The 18,653-nt window shown below is 39.3% G+C and overlaps 1 protein-coding gene and 1 long non-coding RNA gene across 8 annotated transcripts in view; one reads left to right on the top strand and one right to left on the bottom strand.

The window, feature by feature from the left end:
• The window catches only part of disc1 (DISC1 scaffold protein), a 203,031-nt gene that overhangs the window by 103,762 nt on the left and 80,616 nt on the right, over positions 1–18,653 (bottom strand). The gene's annotated exons all lie outside the window — the stretch shown is intronic.
• On the top strand, positions 19–8,296 carry LOC140193911 (uncharacterized). 2 transcript variants are annotated; one of them, XR_011884996.1, is made up of 3 exons: positions 19–156; positions 4,238–4,341; positions 8,176–8,296. It is a non-coding gene; the product is annotated as an uncharacterized lncRNA (long non-coding RNA). The 2 variants fall into 2 exon arrangements; XR_011884995.1 differs by lacking the exon at positions 8,176–8,296 and adding an exon at positions 5,847–6,483.

The raw sequence follows: 18,653 nt of genomic DNA, 5'->3' as shown, positions 1-18,653 counted from the left end.
GACTCAAAGCAGGCAATAATGATTCATAGCAAGAATCACTACAGTTGACTTCTGGGGTGCCAAGGAGCGACTCGAATAGCAGCAGTACTCTCAATGGATATGATTAAATATTCTTGTTTCAGCCTGATACAGCTAAAAAGCACAACTGCTTCCAAGGTCAGTACAGTCAACAAAGATGTCCTAATGCATTTAAATGAAATATCGCTGCTTAAAATTGACAGAAACAACACTGATGGTGGACATAAGGGTTCATGTAGGAAACGTGATTACAGGTCGGGGATACAAGTGTGTTTAAGGAAACGGGGTTTTAATACTGAGTATCTTGCTGGCAAACGTGCAGGCTCTGGTGAATAAAATCGATGATCTCAGAGCTAGGGTGCTGAATCAGAGAGACATTAGGACCATGTGCGTCCTTTGTTTCACAGAATCCTGGTTAACCCCTTCCATACCAGATGCAGTAATTCAGATTGACGGGTTTACCATACACCATCAGGATAGATCTATAGAGTCTCTCAAAAGCAGAGGTGGAGGAGTATGCCTCACGATCAACTCTCCTCGGTGCACAAATATATCTGTGCTGTCCCAATTTTGCTCGCCAGACCTGGAATATCTAGCAGTGAAGTGCCATCCTTTTTACCTACCACAAGAGTTCCCTGGGGTCATTTTGGTAGTAGTATACATTCCAACTCAGGCCAATCTCAATCAGGCTTTTGATGATCTGAGCAATGGGATCAACACACACAAAACAGTGCACCCTAACACCTTCATAATCATTTTGAGATATTTTAACAAGGACAGTCTGAAAAAAATCACTAAGGAATTACCATCAACAAATCACTTGCAATACCAGAGGAAACAATACACTGCTACACCACCATCAAGAATGCCTGCTGTGCTATTCCATGCCCTCACTTTGGGAAGTCTGATCACCTGGCTGTACTTCTACTCCCTGAGTATAGGCAGAGACCGAAGACTGCAGCACCTGTAGTGAGGACCAAGGAGGTTTGGACAAGGGAAGCACAGGACTGCTTTGAATCGGTGGACTGGACTGTATTCAGGGATTCATCTTTGAACCTGGATGAGTATGCTGCAGTTGTTAAGGACTTCATTAAAACCTGTGTGGATGAGTGTGTGCCTCCAAAGACTTACTGTACATTCCCAAACCAAAAGCCGTGGATGAACCAGGAGGAACGTCACCCACAGTCAATCTTAGTCTCAGATGGAGTTTGCATGTTCTCCCCATGACTGTAAAGGCTTATTCTAGGTACCGCAGTATCATCTCACATTAGAAAAACATACAGATGGGTAGGCTAATTGATTATTGAAATTTGCGTGCAATGGGAGATTTAAAATCTAGAGGGTGTATTTAATGGGAACATAGAGAGAATACAACGAGTTAGTGTAAAATTCATGAAAAAAATGAATGCTTGATGCTAGTGTGTTAAAGGGTTTGTTTCTATGCTATACCCCTCTATGACTCCAAAAGGATTAAAAGGGGAAGCAAGTAAAAGCTGAGAACCGACAGTCATTCAGCAAAGCAATATGCATTTGTTCTCCAAGGACTCTCAACAAAATGACACAGTTCAAATGACACAACCACCTTTGCAAGAACAATTATGAATGGACCAAAAAAAAAAGTCTTACCAGTGATGGCTGCATCCCAAAAAAAATGAAGAAATGATATTATAATCAGTGAAAAGAATATAATGCTATCTTTGAAGACTTTACAATAAATCCATGCTAGCTATTCAGAAAAGACCCAAAAATATTGTAAAGATGCACAGCATAATGTAGACCATAATTTTGCAGCAGGAACTGGAGTTGGTTCAAGAAAATTGTTAAGTACCTAGCTAGAGAAAAATAGTCTACATTGACAATAAAATCAGTTTCCTCTTCTTAAATGGGAAAATGTTTTCCAGTGATACAAGGTAGCTTGACAACTTGACCAAGCAACTTCAATGCAAGGCAGAAGTGGTGGATCATTTATTGATTCTAATTTAACTGGAATTTCTCGAAGTTTTATTTGTAATTGAGATTTTAACTCCTGGTGAGACATTGAGATGCAAAAAATATCATGGTTACTTAAGCGGTTAAATGGACCAGCAGGAATATCTGCTGGTCCATCTAACTTCTTACATAACCATGAATGTTTCTAGCATTTTTTATTAACATTTCAGATTTCCAGTATCTGCCGCTTTTTAAGATTTTCAGTTCTTTCACTGCATCATTTATCTTCAAAATCCAGAGAACAGAATATACACACGCAGCCTTGGAACAAGTAGTTGTGCTGTACCAGTGAAATACTGCTGACAGAAGAAGAAATAATGCTAGCTTTTAGGAACAGCTTTTTCTCCTTTACTTTCAGTTTTCTGAACAATCCACGTACCCATGAATACTACCTTACTATTTTTCTCTCTTTTAGCACTATTTATTTTTTATCTACAGTAATTTTTATTGTAGCTTATAGCAATGTTTATGTATTGTACTGAACTGCTGAGCAAACCAAATTTCACAACAAAAGTCCATGATAAAAAACCTGATCTTGATCTTTATGTTTACATTGTTGTTGTACAAAGCGCTATCTGAAACTTCACTCTCTTCTGAAAAAATATATCTTCTTGAATGGAGACTGTCATTTCTGAGAGCTTTAGTACTTTTGTTTTTGTAATGGAATCTACCACACGATATACAAACAGACTGAGTCAGAGGTAGGTTAAACTATACAGTATGATGTTGCCGAGATCCACATCAATGCACTAAACCTCCAACTACACTGAAGGGAATAAATATCAGGATAGACTACCTGAAATCTTACAAAGTAGTAGCAGATGAAAACAGATTAATCTCAGTGCACAGAACAGAGTTAAAGGGGTTACTTGTTTCCAAGAACTCAGCATAGATAATGAACTACTCTCAAATACTTGACTGATAACAAATTTCAATCTCATCTCAGAGACTGCAACAAGAAATCCTAGAGATATTAATGCTTAATATTGAATAACCATTAACTATTTTTCCAACTCAGAGGTTTTATTCCCATGCTTAAAAATTAACATTGTATTTGAACAAGAGATTCATACAGAGAAAACATACAGATTGGTGGAGGAACTCAGCAGTTCAGGCAGCATCTAAGGAAAGGAATAAAAAAGTCAATGTTTCAGGCCGTGTCCCGATGAAGGGTCTTGGCCCGAAATGTCGACTGTTTCTCCAGCACTTTCTACATGTTACATTGTATTTGAAGTTTTGTTACCTATATAACTCTAAAGTGAGCTTCTACACATTTATGAAAAAGTGTCAGAAGGATTGATAATGAGTGAACAGTAATTCACATTTATGACGTACCTACTTATAGGATAAATGGAAACAATTAACCACATCATCAATTAATCCTTAGGCTTTTAAAATGCTGATGTTCAAAAGAATTCTATATTGTGGTCTATTACTTCCAAGGGAGTGTTATGCAAATTGTTTTCCAAGGTATTAGTTATCTGCCCTGTGCAGACTGACTTTCCCCACTAACGCTCTAGAATTAAGAATGAGTTCAAAGCAAAACTGTTAAAGATCATTGTGAATTTGAATGTTATCGCCAGTGTCACTTTCATCTTGAGTGGCTGCATGTCTTCACAAAGCACGCTGCACAGCTTTGTCTCTGCTTTTCTGATGAAATAAAGCTTGAAAACCAATACTTCTCTGCAAGAGCCAGATAAATTAAATACAACAGCATCAATTGTAAAGAGAAGATTCTGTCAGACAATGAGCAAATACAATTCAGTGAAGTTAGGGGCAATAGATCAATAGGATGTGATAGGCAAGGACAATAAACAAAGTTTGATGTCTGAAGTTTATAGTAGTTGATGGACAAGAATGGCTAGGCCCATTGTAAAAATCATAGTAGGAGGTGACAAAGGATTAAAGGGAAAGAAGCAGAAGAGCAGACAAAATGATATTTTCAGAAAGACAAGATGACATTATTGAAGGGAATATGGATCTGGAGATTCAATTGGTAATGAAACAGAATAATTAGCTTACAATGGAGTTTAATTTTAACCTCCAGTGTTCCAGTCATGGTGCAGTCCTAAACTGTTTAATTTTATTTTACACACTGCAATTATAAAATTGGAATGAAAAGATTGTATGTTGAATTTTGGCTGTTTTGGAAACCCTATAAATGTAACCGCAACTTAACATCAAACAAAAGGTCTGATGAAAGGTCAATTTGAATTATTTTTCATTCTAGATACTGCATGGCCTGGTTAGTATCTAACACAAACAAGAGAAAATCTGCAGATGTTGAACATCCAAGCAACACACACAAGATGCTGGAGGAACTCAGCGGGCCAGGTAGCATTTATGGAAAATAGTAAACATCGATGTTTTACACGGAGACCCTTCATCAGGTCTGGAGAAAAAAGATGAGAAGTTATAGTAAGAAGGTGGGGAGGGGAGGAAGAAATACAAGGTAGTAGGTGAAGGCGGAGTGGTGAAATAAAGACCTGGTAAGTTGATTGGTTAAAGAGATGAAGGGCTGAAGAAGGGGAGAATCTGACAAGAGAGCACAGAAGGCGATGGAAGAAAGGGAGGGAGAAGGAGCACCAGAGGAAGGTGATGGGCAGGTAAGGAGATAAGGTGAGAGAAGGGAATGGAAATGGGGAATGGTGAAGGGGTCTGGGGCATTACCAGAAGTTTGAGAAATCGATGTTCATGTCATCAGGTTGGAGGCTACACAGACAGAATATAAGGTGTTGCTCCTCCAACGTGAGTGTGGCCTCATCACAGCTGTAGAGGAGGTGATGGACTGACATGTCGGATACCTAACATTTCTGTTTTTGTTAAAGACAAATCTCCTCTAAGTGCCATTTTCATAATCTTTGTAACGAGTGGTCATAAAAACAAAAAGGTGCCAGCTTTAACTGGTAAACTATCTGAAGGAAAATTAAAACCAATTGTACCAATAAACCATTGGCAAAAGAAATGCGCTTGAAGGAATCTTTCCCTGCGTATATATGATGAAAATCATTAATTATAACATTTGATGTGCATGCTACAGGAATGAAATTAGAATTTTTTTCCCTCAATTTGTCTTAAAACAAAACTAAGTTTTAAATAAATTTACAGTAGGAACCGATGGCCCATATACTTGCTTTAATAATTTTAGCAATGATTAAGCAACACTAACAAAATTAAATCCAAAACTTTTTCAAATTTCATCTCAAACTGACAATCAAACATTTACGTTTTAAGATCCCACCTAGAGAAAAAAACTTCAAGAAATTTTAGAAGAAATAAAAAGGCTTATATCAATAGTGATCAGTCTAATCTAATCAAATATATACCAAAAGGCACATACAGGTTTCCCCCGCTATGGGAAGGTACAGTGTTCCTATGAAATGGTTTGTAAGCCAGAATGTCGTAAAGTGAATAAGCAATTACCATTTATTAATAAGGAAAAATTTTTTGAGCGTTCCCAGACCCAAAAAATAACCTACAAAATCATGCCAAATAACACATAAAACATAAAATAACAGTAACATATAGTAAAAGCAGGAATTTTATGATAAATACACAGTATTTCTACTTTATATAGGCTTTTCTACAGCACTGTCTAGGGCAGCAAAAATCTCACGGCAACACTCTCGGCAGAAGCGCTCTCAGCAGAAACACTCTCTCCAGTAATCTTTAAGCTATGAAGCTGCCAAATCATATCAAATAACACATAAAAATACACAGCCTATATAAAGTAGGAATAGTGTATGTACAATGTAGTTTCACTTACCAGAATTGGGAAGACTCCAACAAATTGCAGTTTCATCATATGAATAACCACCTTCTGTAATTATTTTCTTCAGTTCTGCTGGGAACTTTACGGCAGCTTCAGTATCAGCCGAAGCACTCTCTCCGGTAAACGTTAAACTATGAAGCTGCCCTCGCCTCAGAAACCGATCAAACCACCCATGACGACGTTTAAGTTCCACTTTCACAACACTTTCATCACCATCGTCCAGTGGTTTCTGTTTCAGCTTATTAAAAAGACTGACTGATTTCTCCTTAAGTATAAAAAAAACTTAACAGAACACCACGCTTTGTACACCCATCAATCTACTCAAGCAATAGACTTTCCAGTTTATCCATTATTGGATGCCGACTAAGAGAGACCACTTTGCTACCAACAGAACCAACAGTAACACTGGAAGCTTTCAAGATTCTTTCTCTCTGCATATAAACAGAGCGAATGGTGGACGCGGGCAAGTTCAACGCGCGGACAATGTCCTTACTTCATTCACCACAATCAAAACGCTTAATTATGTCTAGTTTTATGCTAAGTGTAACACCCTTATGAGCTCTTTTAGGCTTTTCCGATACCTTAGAACTCAGCTTGCTAACGGATGCACAAAATAAATCGAGTTAAAGCACATGTTTAAGCAATGGCGGCTAGAATGCAGTTCCAGGGGAGGAGCTTGGCTGTTTGGGCGTGTGCTGCTTCTTTTCTTAACAGTGAAAACACCTTCTGTTAGCGAAAACAGGTAACTAATGTAGGTCTTTTGGAACAGCAAGGTATCATAAAGCAAATCTTCGGAAAACAGGGGCCACCTGTATCTAATTTCTAATAAATCTAAATGAAAAATTTTCAAGAATGTAATCAATTTTATTCACTAACTTTATACACACTCAAATATTAGACCTACATTTGCAGTTGGTCTTGTAGAACATCCTAAGTGCCAACTTGCTTTCTAATTAATAATGTAGCAGAACATTAAAAAAAACAATGCATTATACATTTAACTAGTTTCTGCTTGGAATACTGAGACAATAGGTCTCATATTAGCTGTTTGAGCTGCTAATTTGTCTGACAGGTAGCTAATTCTGAATTCAGATGCGGCTAAATTAAGTCCAAACTAATAAATAAAAATGACAAGCAGATGACATTGTTAGTCAGAAGCTCAATATTAATATGGCATATAGATAACCTATTAAAAACAAACTTGTAAATAAAGATGAATAATTGTATATGCTTTTTTGAAAGGCAAATACAGCAACACACACAAAATGCTGGAGGAACTCAGCAGGTCAGGCAGACTGTATGCGCAAGAGTAAACAGTCGACGCTTCAGCTGAAGACCCTTCATCAGGACCAAGGAGGAAAGGAGAAGATACCAGAATAAAATGATGGGGGGGAGGGGCAAGAGGCTAACTGGAAGGTGTTGGGTGAAACCAGGTAGGCGGCAGAGGTCAAGGACTAGGGAAAGAAGAATCTGAAAGGAGAGAACAGTGGACCATAGGAGAAAAGGGGGAGTGCTGGAGGGGATCCAGGGGGAAATAATAGGCAGCTGAGAGGAAGGGAAAAGGTCAGAGTGGGGAATAGATGAGGCGGGGGGGGGATGGGGGAATTTGTTCACCAGAAGGAGAATCTATATTCATGCCATCAGGTTGGAGGGTACCCTGAGGATGGCCTCATCTTGGCACAAGAGGAGGCCATGGATCAACATGTTGGAACGGGAATGGGAATCAGAATTAAAATGATTGGCCACCAGGAAGTCCCGCTTGTGGCACGTACAGCATTTCCTCATTGAATGATGTGCTGATATGTTAAAACATTCCATTCATGCACTGCAGCTCAAGACTTCAGAATTACACAAAGCTAATTCAAGACAAGAATTTTTTTTTTACAAGAATCTGACATTAATTGATTTTTGCAAATTAATAAATAATTATTACTTTCCTGCAATTTTTTTTTGGAAATTCACCTTGCAAATTAGATACTGTCTTACAAATACAAGTGCATGCAAAACTGTAGCTACTGTACACTTGTGGCTAACTAGCAATTTCTATTGGACAAAAGTAAGCCAAACCTAGAATTATGTAGTATCCATCACACTGATAGAAATCATGTGGTGACATTAATCATTAAAACAACTCCTTGTCCACCAACAATTACTTTCCCACCCTGGAAACTCTAGAGAATTTCCTTCTCCACATGAACCCGTCAAGCCTCACTTTAAGTATAACAATACTATGTCACTTTCTAGCTTCCGGTCAAGATGGCGCCAGTGAACAACAATACTTGGGCAACATCTTTCAGATAGCCTATCTCTTCAATTGTTTTTACTTTTCTACACCTCCTCCTTGTTCTTTTTGTTTTTATTATATTTCGGAAACTGCTGGAACCTGTGACATGCAGTTTGGAGTTTAATCGAATCATCCAGCATTCTGCTATCCTTGGAGAGGACTGTGAGCATGAGCTGCCTTGTGTATTGGGCGTGGGGTCATGATCGACACCATTTCAAAGCACCGAGGAAAACTGAAGCGTCGAGGTGAATGCGGGGGAGGTCATCAGTTGCTCTCCATGTATGCCACGGGTCAACAGTGGTTGGTAGCCAGGTTGGCAGTGTTCAGAAGCTGCAGGGCAGCAGCCACTCTTCATGGAAGAACTAAGTTCAAGCAACAGCCCTTCTCAATTTGAAATTCTAAGATTTATGTGACTATTGGACTATAGTTTATAATGTTCTCCTTTAGTTTTTTGTGTGAGGGAGGGTTTGGGGATTTGAGGTCTGATGTTCTTGTTGCTTTTCCTGTGTGGGTGATCTGCTAGTTTTTGAGTTTAAGAGAGAGGGTTGGGGGTTTAATGCTATTGTCGCTATTTTTGGCAAGGGAGGTGGTTGGGGGTTTGATGCTATTGTTGCTGGTTTTTTTTCCAAGGGAGGGAGTTGGAGACTTGGGGTTTGGATGTATTACCTCACAAAGATCAGTGTTGGGGCCTCTGTTGGTTGTGATTATATATTAATGATTGTGGTGGAAATGTAAGTGGTCCATGTCATGATTTTGCAGATGGCACAGTTATTAGTGGAAATGCAGATAGTGGAAATGATGGCCAAAGGTTACAGAAGGATATTTGTTTTGCGCGCAGAAATTGTAGACAAAATTTAAACCAGACAAGTATGAAGCAGTGCATTTTGGGAAGTCAAAGAGGAAAGTATGCTCACCCTTTAGTAGCAGTGAATTCCAGAGAGATCTATGGGTATAAGTCTATTGCTCCCTAAAAGCGGCAACACTAGTGGGTAGGGTGGTAATGGAGGTGTACAGCATGCTTGCCTTCATCAGTCAGGGCATTCTATATAAAAGTTGGCAAGTTATGTCATAGTTGTGTAATACTCCGCTTAAGCCACATTTCATGTATGGTCTGCAATTCTGGTCACTATACTATAGAAATAATGCGTTGGCTTTGGAAAGGGTGCAGAATATTACTTGGATTCAAAGTATTAACTGTATAAAGAGGGTGGATAAACTTGGATAACGTTCGCTGGAGTGCCAGAAGCTGAAAGGAGGCCTGAGAGAAGTACGTAAAATTTTGAGAGGCATAGATAGGATAGATGATCAGATAATTTTTCCCAGGATAGAAAGAGGGTATGTTAAAGGGGACAGGAGTAAAGGAGATTTATGAGGAAAGATTTGTATTTTTTGTCCGTTGGCGGTCTGCACCAAGAATGCATTCCAAAATTTATAGTAAAAGCAGATACTATAGAAGCATTTATAAAGCACTAAGACACATAAGCAGAAAGGGTAAAGGGATATAGACTTTGTGCAAGAATATGGAATTAGATTAGACTGGCAGAGACAGCTCAATCATCGTGAGCTGAAGAGCCTGTTCCTGTGCTGCACTCTTCAATGCTCTATATGCAGTCTCCATGATAACAAAAGTGGTATTGGTCAACCCTATCCACATCTCTAGTTCACCTCACATGCATTGTTCATGGTCCTTCTAATTTTCTATGCCCGGTTGCTTCCAATATACAAGTCTTCTCTATCACTACTGTTCTTAGCAGCAATTTAACTGACATGACGCAATTTGGCCAATGAGGGCCTAACCCAGACTGTCAAGATGGCTTTAGTTATATTCAAAAATAGTTAAATGTACATGTCATTAATTTGAATGGGGTTTTCAACTTGCCCAGAAAAGGTAAATTGTTTTTTAAAGTATTGTTTTAATGAACTTGCATGTTAGATAAGTATCTAATTGGCTTTTCTCTTCTATAAAAATAACAACTTTTTTTTCTATCATTTAAATGTAGTTCAACCATTTTTCTGCATAAAAACTCATTCATCTAAAGAATTTTGCAAATAAATTGGTGTTTGGCAACATTCAAATGAATCAAGAAATAATCTAAGATCAAAGTTTAAGATAAATTCCGAGGAAAACTAAACTAATACCCAAATTATAGCTGTTAACATATTTTCCATATTACTCAATATATGTGGAATCATCAATACTGAAGTACCCTATAAAGGAAATTTTAGGTTTTAAAAGCAGAGAAAATATATCTGTATCCCTTTCCACAGATGATGCCTAATCTGCAGAACATTTTTCCATCATTTTTTGTGTTTAAAACTTCTAATATCTGATGCATTTTGTACCTGACTTCAAAATAAATTAACTTGTTCACAGTCAATTTATGGCCTAATGCAGGATGTCACACCTGTGGATAGTTTACTTTATCAAATATTTTTCTATACAGATGATCTGGACGTTTCTCAACCATACACTGAGAAAAGATTAGTGGGTTTTAAAGGAATGAATTTCAAACTGAGCAGGAGTTGCTGAAATTAGAGAATCTGTAAAAATGAACCAATCAGAAGTATTCTTCTGAATAAACAGTGCTTTGGACACATGGGAACTATGTCTTTTCAAAGTTAAAAGTAAATTTATTATCAACATTCATACATGTCACCATATATAACGCTGTGGACATACTCAACAAATCCATAGAATAATAACCATAACAGAACAGAACCACTGAAAGACTGCACCAGCTTGGGTGTTCAACCAGTGTGCAAAGTACAAAATACTGTGCAAATACAAAAAGATATAATAATAAAAAACAAATAAGCAATAAATGTCAAGAACATGAGATGAAAAGTCCTTGAAAGTGAAGGTTGTGGGAACATTTCAATGATGGGGCAAATGAATTTGAATGAAGTTATCCCCTTTGGTTCAAGATCCTGATGACTGAGGGGTAATAACTGTTCCTGAACCTGATGGTGTGGGTCCTGAGACTTCCTGATGGCAGCAGCGAGAAGAAAGCATGTCCTGGGTGGTGGGGCGTTCCTGATGCTGGATGCTGCTTTTTGCGACAATGTTTCATGTAGTTCAAGTTTAATTGTCATTCAACCATACACGAATACTGTACTCACAAATATAGCCAAATGACACAACGTTACTCCGGGGCCAAGGTGCAAAATATAGCACCAACAGTCACACACAAAGCACATACAGCACATAAGATATCAGTAAAATATAGTCACACAAAAAAAATATAGTCTAAGATCCTGAGTTCATGAATGTTCCAGAAATCTGCAATCAAACATAATGCAGCTTGTTTTCTGCTGAGTGAACACTCAAGGGCAGGGGGGTGGGTGGCAGCACCAAATACAGCTTGGATACCGTACCACACCACCTCCACAGAAGCACATCAACTCTGATGCCTCTCTCCTGAGCAGCTGTAAACTGGTGACACTGCAGCTTGAGGCCTACTCCTTGCTACAAACAAGGCCACACAGCTTGTTCACTGTCTGCCCCTGCTGTCTGCCAATAAATCAGTGAATTGAACTTGCAGCGTTCCACATTAACGATGTCCAACAGGACCTTGTGAAGACAAGAAAAGTGACTAAGATAATCACTCATTGTTAGACTGCACAATTCCTTCACGCACTGGCGCCTCTCAGATGCAAGCAACACCCAACCAAGCTCCTTCAGTTTCACCGCCAATGAGCAACTCGCTGATGGGGTAGACCAGCAGTTCTTAATGCCCAGCAGAGTCTTGCAATCGTAAAAAATACATTTAAAAAGGCCAATAATGCCTTTGGTTGAGCCCATAGAAGCTGCTGCAATCAAATATGCTACCATCTTACGGGATGGTAGATGTGTGCAGTGGTGAGGAAGGCTCTACCCGTGATAAAATGGGTTTTTATCCACTACGTTTTGGAGGATTTTCTGTTCAAGGGCACTGGTGTCTCGATACCAGGCTGTGATGCAGCCAGTCAATAAACTATCCACTACACATCTATAGAAGTTTGGCAAAATTTTAGATATCATGCCGAATCTTCGCAAACTCCTAAAAATGTGGAGGCATTGCCGTGCTTTCTTTGTAATTGCATTTACATGCTGGGCCCAAGATAAGTCCTCCAAAATGATAACACCAAGAAATTTAAAGTTACTGATACTCTTCACTTCTGATGAGAACTAGCTCATGGACCACTAGATTCCTTCTCTTGAGTTAATAATCAGCTCCTCTATCTTGCTGATATTGAGTAAGATTGTTGTGGTGCACCACTCAGCCAGATTTTCAATCTCCCCCCTTTATGCTGACTCACCAGACCTGGAATATCTTGCGATTAAGTGCTGCAGGAAATTTTTGTGATCATGCCTTCACCATCATTTTGGGGATTTTAGCTAGGACAGCTTGAAAAAGTCACCAAATAATTACCATCAATAAATCACTTGTTGTATCAGAAGATACATCACACTGGATCACTGTTACACCACCATCAAGAATGCCTACCATGCTATTCCAAGCCCACATTTTGGAAAGTCTAATCACCTGGGTGTAACTCTACTCAATGAGTACAGGGGCAGAGACTGAAGATACAGCACCAGTAGTGAGGACCAAGAAGGCATGGAGAAGCGAAACACAGGACTGCTCTGAATTGATGGAATGGACTGTATTCAGGGATTCATCTTTGAATCTGGATAAATATGCCGCTGTTGTTACCGACTTCATTAAAACTTGTGTGGAGGAGGTTTGTCATCTGTTGAGGACTAGACTGGTGGTTTGTAAGTTTGGAGACTCAGGTCTGTACAAGAAAACCAGGTATGACTTGGAGGTTTATTTCAAGAGTGAAGAAAAGATTCTGAGCAAGTTGGAGGCGACATCAGGTGTACGTCAATTCTGGCTGGGTCTACTTCCTACAAAATGAAACACAGTAGCATGAATGGTAGTGATGCTTCACTACCAATTGAGCTCAATACTTTCTATGCCCGCTTTGAAAGGGAGAATATAACTACAGCTGTGAAGATCCCTGCTGCACTCAGTGACCCTGTGATATCTGTCCCGGAGGCAGATATCAGGCTGTCTTTGAGGAGGGAGAACCCCTATTATGCGGCAGGTCCTGACTGAATACCTGGTAAGGCTCCGAAAATGTCTGGCAACCAACTGGCAAGAGAATTCAAGGACATTTTCAACCTCTCACTGCTACGATTAGAAGCTCCCACCTGCTTCAAAAAGGCAACAATTATACCAGTGTCCAACAAGAGTAGTTTGAGCTCCCTTAATGTCTATCATCCAGTTGCACTCACATCTATGGTGATGAAATGCTTTGAGAGGTTGGTCATGGCTCGAGTAAACTCCTGCCTCAGCAAGGACCTGGACCCATTGCAATATGCCTATCACCATAATAGGTCTACAGCAGACACAATCTCAATGGCTCTGCACATGGCTTTAGATCACCTGAACAATACAAACACCTATATCAGGATTCTGTTCGTTGATTATAGCTTAGCATTTAACATCATCATCCCCACAATCCTAATCAATAAGCTATAGAACCTGTGCCTCTGTACCTCCCTCTGCAATTGGATCTTCAACTTCCTAACTGGAAAACCACAATCTGTGTGGATTGGTGATAATATCTCCTCCTCGCTGATGAACAGCACTGGTGCATCTCAGGTGTATGTGCTTCACCCTCTGTTCTACTCCCTCTATACCCATGACTGTGTGGCTAGATATAGAGCTCAGATACCATTTTTTGTAGAATCTCAGATGGAGATAAGAGGGCATACGGGAGCGAGATATACCAGCTGGTTGAGTGGTGTCAAAGCAACAACCTTGCACTCAATATCAGTACGACAAAAGAGCTGACAGTGGACTTCAGGAAGGGTAAGATGAGAGAACACAAACCAATCCTCATAAAGGGATCAGACGTGGACAGAGTGAGCAATTCCATGTTCCTGGGTCTTTGAGGATCTCGCCTGGTCACAACATATCGATACAGCTACAAAGAAGGCCAAACAACAGCTATATTTCATTAGGAGTTCTACTTCTACAGATATACCATGGAAAGCATTCTGATTGGCCGTATCACTGTCTGGTTGGGAGTGGGGGGTACTACTGCACAGGACCAAAAGAAGCCACAGAAAGTAGTAAAATTAGTCAGCTCCATCTTGGGTACTAGACTCTGTAGTATCCAAGACATCTTCACGAAGTGGTACCTCAGAAAGGCGACGTCCACTATTAAGGACTCCCATCACTCAGGGCATACTTCTTCTCTTTGTTACAATCAGGCAGGAGGTACAGAAGCCTGAAAGCATGCACTCAGCAATTCAGGAACAGCTTCTTCCCCTCTGCCAAACAATTCCTAAATGGACACTGAACCCATGAGCACTACCTCACTTTTTAAAAAAATATATTATTTCTGTTTTGCACTATTTTAAAAATTTATAATTTATATATATACACACACACACAAATGCACACTTACTGTATTTGATTTACTTTTTTTTTCTTTTTTTTCCTATAGCATCATGTATTGAATTGTACTGCATCTGCTAGGTTAATAACTTTCACAACACCTGCTAGTGATAATAAACCTGATTCAGATTCATCACCATCTGTGATGACAGCAGTGTCGATAAAAACCCTGAATATCCACTGAAGCTTTGCATAGCCACAAAGTCATAAGAGTAAAGAGAGTGAAGCAGGTGCCTAAGCACACAGCCTTATGGTGCACCTGTTCTGATGGAGATTATGGAGGAGATGCTCTTGCCAATCCATACTGACTGGGGTCTACAAGTGAGGAAACTGAGGATCCAATTGAACAAGGAAGAATTGAGAGCAAGGTATTTAAGCTTATTGATTAGTTGAGGGGATGATGTTATTGAATACTGAGATGTTGTTGATAAAGAGCATCCTGAAGTACACATCTTCGCTGTCAAGATGTTCCAGGGTTGAGTGAAGAACCAATGGGATGGCATCTGCTATGGACCGGTTGCTCTGGTAAGCAAACTGGAGAGGATTCAGGTCACTTCTCAGGAAGGAGTTGATATGTTTTATCTCCAACCTCTCAAAACACTTCAATGTGGATGCAAGTGCTACTGGACGATAGTCATTGAGGCAGATTACCACATTCTTCTTAGGCACCGGTATAAATGAAGTCTGAATGAAGCAGATGAATACCTCAGATTGCCGATGTCAGAGGTTAAAGATCTCAGTGAACACTCCAGCCAGTTGATCAGCACAAGTCTTTAGTTCTTGGCCAGAGACCCCACTGGGCTGGACGCTTTTCGTAGGATCACCCTCTTAAAGGTTGCTGGCACGTCAGCCTCAGAAACTGAAATCACAGGATCATCAGTGACTATAAGAGTTTGCAATAGTCCCTCCATGTTATGATGGTCAAAGTGAGCATAGAAGGTATTGATCTCGTCTGGAAGCAAAGCCCTGTTATCGCCTTTGTTGCTTGATTTATCATTACAATAGGTGATAGCATTCAAGCCCTTTTCTGGCAAAGGTAGATTAATGTTGGTAAATAACTTTAGAAATGGCAACTACACTCTGTCAAACACTTGGTTTTATGATCTTAAAACAGAAATGGCACAGAACATTGCTCAACTCCCAAGTTAACTCACTGCTGATGTAACTGCTGACCATCAGCAGCTTTTTCTTGTGAGAAAGATGAAATACTGTGTTTTTCAGCACACTAGCAGGAACCAATGAAGCACAAGAAGCCATCAGGGCATGGTTTAATCTCAGTTAGTGTTTGAGTTGAGGTGTAATTAGTCTCAAGTTATAAATATGTTAATTTGTTCAGTTGATCCATCTAATTTTATCAAGGTTTAAAAGAAAATGTCTGGCATGTAATGGGCATCTGAAATCTGCACTGTGGCAATGTGTGATCCAATAACATCCAGATGTTTAAGTGGCCTCAGACCAAATGTTTGAAAATTTCCCCCCTTTTGCTTGACTTTGCAGCTCTGAGCATAGAAAGCAGCAGTGGGTTTAAGAGCTTTTGGAATGCTGTAGGCAGATAGTCTGTTGATAAATTTGTGCAAGGCAATGAACTTTCAGAGTACTGTACTGTTGTTTTTAATGCCATATTAAAAGGGAGTGAATCCAGATACTGTGCCAAAACAAACTTACCCATCCTTGTATCATCTCATGGATCTATTTGTTTCTAACTACTATACCTGTGCACAAAAATGGAAAAGTCAGAGTCTTCTACCCCAGCACATTGGAAAAACACAAATGTCCTGAGCTGACAGGCCAGATTAGACAATAAGACATAGGAGCAGAATTAGGCCATTCAGCCCATCAAGACTGCTCCACCATTCCATTATGGCTGATCCTGGATCCCAATCAACACCATACACTTGCCTTCTCGCCATATCCTTTCATGCCCTGACCAATCAGGAAAATATCTACTTCCCTTTTAAATGTACCCATGGACTTGGCCTACACTGGTGTCTTTGGCAGAGCATTCCACAGATTCAGTACTCTCTGGCAAAAAAATATTTCTCCTTACCTTTGTTCTAAAAGGTTGCCCCTCAATTTTGAGGCTGTGCCCTCCATTTCGGGATACCCATGTTATAGGAAACATCCTCTCCACATCCACGTTATCTTGTCCTTTCAATATTCAGTAGGTTTCAATGAGATCCCCAGCATTCTTCTAACTTCCAGTGAGTACAGGCTCAAACCTGCCAAACGTTTCTCATACGTTATCCCCCTTCATTCCCAGAATCACCCTCATGAACCTCCTCTGGACTCTCTCCAATAATAACACATCCTTTCTGAGATATGGGGTCCAAAATTGTTGAGAATACTCCAAGTGCAGGTTGACTAGAGTCTTATAAAGCCTCAGCATTATCTCTTTGCTTTTATATTCTATTCTCCTCGAAATAAATGCCAACATTGCATTTGCCTTCTTTACCACAGCCTCAACCTGTAAATTAACCTCCTGAGTCTTGCATGAGGATTCCCAAGTCCCTTTGCATCTCAGATGTTTGAATCTTCTCCGCACTTGAGGGGGATTTACCTGGTGGCCGCTGATGGAGTAACAGCTCTCTGCTGGTGCTCCTAGCTTACTTACTTTTGTTTCCAACCTTTTGAATTATTACTGTTAGACGGGTTATTATATTACTATGATTACCAAAGCAGCTGTGGAAGCTATTCAAAAGCTCACTGAGGAGTTTCAACAATTTCGAAAAGAAGCGTCGGCTGACTCGCAACAAATCAGTGCTGAAATTAAACAAATAGGTATGAAATTAGATGATATTCAAGCAACTCTAACCGAGCTTGATAAGAAGATAAAGGAACATGAAGAGGTTATTACTATACTGGACGAGAGAATGGATGATTTGCAAAAGCTGTATGAAAAACAATCCAAGTCCAACGAAATAGTGAGACAGAAGATTATTGATTTGGAAAACAGAAGTAGGAGGAACAACTTTATGAATCTTGGGACTTAAAGAGCAAATGGAAGGAGATAATCCTAAAGAATTTTTTGCAAACCTTTTGATGGAATTATTCCCTAATATTATAAAGTTTCTGCCTTTTATTAATCGTGCTCACAGATTGCCTACCTACGGATCAACTTCAAAATCAAATCCAAGATCAGTCATTATATGTCAAGTTGTCACTTTTTATTGTCATTTCATCCATAACTGCTGGTACAGTACACAGTAAAAACAAGATATTTTTCAGGACCATGGTGCTACATGAACAATACAAAAACTACACTGAACTACGTAAAACACAAAACTACACTAGACTACAGACCTACCCAGGACTGCATAAAGTGCACAAAACAGTGCAGGCATTACAATAAATAATAAACAAGACAATATGCATAGTAGAGGGCAGTAGGTTGGTGTCAGTCCAGGCTCTGGGTATTGAGGAGTCTGATGGCTTGGGGGAAGAAACTGTTACATAGTCTGGTCCTGAGTGGTCTGGTATGTTTCCATGAATTTCAAATAAAAGACCGTCTGATTCATGATGTCCATGGAAAAGGTATGATTGACTACCAAGGTCAGAAGATTCGTATTGTTGAAGATTTTTCATCAGAAGTTATGACAGAATGTATCAAGTTTAAAAAAGGTTATGGCGGAGTTATACAGCCAAAATTTTAAGTCTTCTCTTCATTTTCCGGCTCAACTGAGAATCACAATGGAAGATGGATCACTTAAGTGGTTTTGTACGAAGGACCAGGCTCAAGAGTTTTTAGTCTCAAAAAAATGACTATATATATATATATATATATATATATATATATATATATATATATGTATGTGTGTGTGTGTGTGTGTGTGTGTGTGTGTGTGTATTGAATAGATTAAAAATCTTGCAGAAACAGAAATACTATATATTAAAAAAATGACTGTTTAATATTTTTCAGTCTGAATAATTGCTCTTTCTGTTTGATAAGCCTGTCTGAGCTTGTTTTTTTTTACTGTATATTATTTAGTCTTAGTTGGAACAGTAAATAACCTTGAATTCTTTGGAGCGGTTCCAACAGGCTTCCTAAGGGGATGTTTTCAGTGGGGGTAGATAGTGGTTGCTCTTTGACCAATTTTCTCTCTTTGGGAGGAGGGAGGGAGATGGGGAGTTCTTTTTTTCT

The sequence above is a fragment of the Mobula birostris genome, chromosome 2, assembly GCF_030028105.1.
Source record: "Mobula birostris isolate sMobBir1 chromosome 2, sMobBir1.hap1, whole genome shotgun sequence".
NCBI classification, from domain to species: Eukaryota; Metazoa; Chordata; class Chondrichthyes; order Myliobatiformes; family Myliobatidae; genus Mobula; species Mobula birostris.
This window is presented reverse-complemented; position numbering and strand designations above follow the sequence as displayed.